General features: G+C 37.5%; 1 non-coding gene across 1 annotated transcript; it reads left to right on the top strand.

The window, feature by feature from the left end:
* The first annotated feature begins 712 nt into the window (after positions 1 to 712).
* On the top strand, positions 713 to 868 carry LOC130903292 (5.8S ribosomal RNA). Its single transcript, XR_009060679.1, has one exon. It is a non-coding gene; the product is annotated as a 5.8S ribosomal RNA (ribosomal RNA).
* The last annotated feature ends 4,049 nt before the right edge of the window (positions 869 to 4,917 follow it).

The following is a 4,917-nucleotide window of genomic DNA, read 5'->3' as shown; positions in this document are numbered from 1 at the left end:
TTGTTAACTAAAAACGTTCTGATAAAGAATCGTTATTATAATAAACGAAAAATATATAGTTTATTGAAACGTCGTCTGTTGTCGTGTGTGTGTCTATATTTTTATGGATAAATTTTATTTCGTTTATTATATTATTACCTAAGTTTTTTATCGTTTGAAGGTAATACAAGAAAATATCGACAGATTATATGTGATGATTATATGTTATTGAGACATTTTCATCCGGGTACCTAAACGAAATTTAAGCACATGTCGTTTCTATCGATATGTATAAAAATTCGTTTTAGAAATAATATTTTATGTATTATTTCGAAGGTGTTCGAAGATTTACGCCCGACCGTCGAAATTTGTATAAAACTTTCAAGATAAAAAAAAAACTGTAATAATATAAAGAGGAGGAATATATCGTGCGAGATATCTGTCTATGCGCGCCTCGTTTGTAATAAAACATGTGCAGCGGTTAAAATTTATCAGATATATCAAAGTACGATATTATAATTTCTCTAAAAGTTTCGAATAATTACCATTTATTATAATATATATATATATATATATATATATATATATATATATATATATATATAAAAAATGTCGTTATATAAATTTTCTATACGCGTATAAGATATTATAATAATATTATTAATTTAATAATAATCAAATATTAAAAATACGACGAATAGAATATGAGAAAACGACATAATAATAAAATGATTACCCTGAACGGTGAATCACTTGGCTCGTGGGTCGATGAAGAACGCAGCTAATTGCGCGTCAACTTGTGAACTGCAGGACACATGAACATCGACATTTCGAACGCACATTGCGGTCCTCGGATACTCGTTCCCGGACCACTCCTGACTGAGGGTCGTATCAATTTAAAAGACTGCTTAGAATTTAAAATTTTTCTATTTATTAAAGAAAAATAATGCCTAAGCGTGTTGGATGTGAAACAATAACGCACACTAATTAAGAAAAAACACATGCACATACAAACTTGTGCGTATTTTTTTTTGTATTTGTGCGGCATCCTAAAGTGCGAAAAGCAGCGTAAATTTTTATAGAAAAAGTTACGCAATTTTTGAACACAACCCGCTATACCATAAATTAATCGTGTATTTATATGAAATACATAAAATTTGTTTGGTAGAGAGTTATATTTATATATAATATATATATATATATATTATACATATATACGACGTATATATAGTCGATAAATAAGTGTGTGTATATATAATATATTTATGATAAAATGATAACGCGGTCGTCGTGTCCGAGAGAAATAATAAAGTTTCGAAGACTGGACGTCTGACCAGTGTTTTATTTATATCATTTATACACACGGTATATCGACAAAATATATGAATTATATATATTAAAAATATTATATATGTATAAAGGCTGGTGGTGTGTTGCTGATGCTGATGCTGATGCTGATGCTGATGCTGATGCTGCTGCTGCTGCTGCCGACTCTTTAAATAAAAACAAATAATGTTATATTTCATATGAGAGATGATATTATTATTAAACACACGTTTTTTTTTATGATAGTTTGGCGAATTGTATTTAAATATTATAAGAGATATATTATAAATATATCGACCTCAGAGCAGGTGAGATAGGTGAAGTAATTGGAGCATCTCTCTTTCCTTCCTGGTTGGAGTTAGTGATAATTATGAATCCGAGTTCGGTCCCGTGCCTTGGCCTCCCGCGGAACCGTCTTGCTGCGAGGTTCCATATTACCTTAATCGGTATTTGGGTATCCTCTTCGGCCGCCATTCAACGGTCAGCTCAGAACTGGCACGGACTAGGGGAATCCGACTGTCTAATTAAAACAAAGCATTGCGATGGCCCCAACGGGTGTTGACTCAATGTGATTTCTGCCCAATGCTCTGAATGTCAAAGTGAAGAAATTCAAGCAAGCGCGGGTAAACGGCGGGAGTAACTATGACTCTCTTAACTATGACATCCCGATACCCTGGGAAACATATCGTCGTGGCCCCTCTAGTCGTGGGAGCGCGTGGAATCTGGTGTCGAGATAATAATATCATTTCTAATATTCTCGGCTTTTCTAAGCAAGACATCAGATCTTACATTACCAAAACTATTATTGGCAGCCTCTCCATTCATCGCTATTTTATGGCTCAATCTTAAATAGGCTGATGAAACATATTCCCGGAATAAGAAGCCTCTATATGATTTTCGCCCGAAGCTGTACTACCATTAGTTATAGGTAGATTTAATATTTTATATATTATATTATATTTTATTTTACAGAACATCCACCTTCGGCTATCGAGGACCACTGTGCACTTCCAGACCTGGTACTTGGGAACGGGGACTGGGGGTGTCGTGGTTTCCATTCATTAGCGCACCAGCCAACTACTGCTGGGAAATACAATGTCTTGGTCTCGCTTTGGAAAGGAGTCCGTCCTGGAAAGTGGCGCGGACTATGAAAACGAAATATTGGCGGGGCAGGTTAATTCCTAAGGCCCCGTGTCGTGCTGTTGTGGCCACCGAGGCCCACCTTTATTGATTTAAGGGTCCAGGGTGAACCAGGGTGGCACGTAGTCCCCACTGAAGGGACTGGCAAATGGAAGAGGCGGGGTTTAGGACCTTGTATGCGACAGGCCACTTTGACTGCATGATGACAAGTGTTGAGAACTGGCTCTGTCCAGGTCCGTAAAAAGACACACATTTCTGATAGCCAAATGCCTCGTCATCTAATTAGTGACGCGCATGAATGGATTAACGAGATTCCCACTGTCCCTACCCACTCACTTTATATCCGAACTCGGTAGAGAACGGACACGTTTGCTTCAGTGGCGTTAATCGACGGTGTTCTCAAATATCCTTATTTCATGCCGCGTGCACGTGACGAAGTGATGAACAGTGTTTTTATTGTATTGCGTGGTAAGTAAAAAGAAAAAAAAAGAAAGAAACTTTATCTCAAATAATCTTTATTCCAAACCGTGTGCACGTGATAAAGTGATGAACATTTTTATTATTTTATGTTGTAAGTAAAAAGAAAGAAAAAAAAAAAAAACTTTTTACCTCTATATTCTCGGCTCCAAACTGCGCGCACGTGTTAAAGTGCTGAACAGTATTTATATTATATTATATTATTTGTAAGTAGAAAAAAAAAAAAAAAAACTTTTATCTCTTAAATTCTCGGCTTCAAATCGCGTGCACGTGTTAAAGTGCTGGACAATATTTATATTATATTTAGTTAAATTAGTATACAGGGACAATATATGAACAATGGATATAACCGAAAGTGATTCTTCGGACACGAGCGGGAAAAATGACATGACGGGAACGCTGAGCGAACCCCATTCTTAAATATAAAAAATCGACTAAGAGAACACCAAAGCAAAAAAAAGACAAGAAACTGACTCAGAAGAAGAAGAAGAAGAGGAAGCAGGACAAACAAGACCACAACAGGAAACAAGTATGACAGATATAATGAAAAGGACGAAGACATTGACCAAAACAGTAGAACAGGCCATAACCAGAAGCTCACCAGAGTCCAAGGGAAAGATCAGCTTTACCAAAAAAGACCAACTGACTGTACGGGAAGCAATGACCGAAATGCAACAACTGGTTCATACACTCATAGCTGTTGCATATGACCAAGAAGTAACGATCAACAGACTAAAGACTAACACGGACAAAGACAAAAATAACGACAAACTAGACATGATCTTAAATAAAGTAAACGACCTAGAGAGCAGACTGAACAAAGTGTCAACCCCAACACCTCCACAACCTAAAGTCACCCACCAAAACCTCCCGACTCAACCCACAACAAGGACATACGCCTCGCTGGTTGCACAAGCACCACAACCACAGACTTGGAACTCCCCCCCGAAAACACCGAGAGTTTTCGAGACCCTGGTCAAAAACGACACAGAGGACCCTCAGAGAGCTCTCGATATTGTTAAAAAAATTGTCAAACCAACTGACATAGAGACCATAAGAAGAACTAAAACCGGAATAATCCTTATAAACAAAGACAAAGACACACAAACAAAAATAAAAGAAAAACTAGACAACAACACAAATCTAAAGACAAAAGCAATGACGACGCAACAGGACCCGATAGTACTCATCACAGGCGTACAAAAAGGAATAAAAGCCGAAGATCTACTTCAAGACATACTAAACGAGAACGAGGACTTACAACGACAATTCGGGAATAGAATTAAAACAGAGTGCAAGAGACTCGGAGGTAGACCATGTCGCAATCCTTACAAGGAAAATATACTGCTTCAGTGCCCAACCGACATCTTCAGAGCCATTATGACAAAAGGACACATATACATAGACCTGACGAAACTCTACACACAAGAACACATCCCGGTGACCCTATGCTTCAAATGCAGCAGATACGGACACTCGGCCAAATACTGCACTGACCAAAAATACACCTGCTACCGGTGCGGAGACGCACACGACCCAAAAACATGTACAACGACAGACGTTAATTGCCACAATTGCAGACTGCTTAGATTACCACAAACAAGACACGAAGCAAGAGACAGAAACTGCCCAATTTACATAAAAAAACTGAACGAGACAAGACGCAACATTAACTACTAAAACACACACACACACACACAAAACAAAAGACAAACTAGAAACTCACAAACACAAAACACACAACAACATAGATGACAATAAAATTTTTACAGCATAATAGCGGAAAGGGTAAAAGAGCGACAGACCAGCTGCTACAAACATGTAACGAACAAGACATCGACATAATCCTAATACAAGAGCCATTCCACGACATAAAGCCACCTCCTAACTACATAATAACGAGACACAATAAACATAGCAAAACATGTACAATCACAAAGGCCGTGTACAAACCGATTACGATCACCTCTATGACTGACGAGAATACCACAACCA

The sequence above is a fragment of the Diorhabda carinulata genome, unplaced genomic scaffold (genome assembly GCF_026250575.1).
Source record: "Diorhabda carinulata isolate Delta unplaced genomic scaffold, icDioCari1.1 Dcau_20, whole genome shotgun sequence".
Lineage (NCBI taxonomy): Eukaryota > Metazoa > Arthropoda > Insecta > Coleoptera > Chrysomelidae > Diorhabda > Diorhabda carinulata.
Note: the sequence above shows the minus strand (reverse complement) of the source record. Positions and strands in the feature narration are given on the sequence as shown.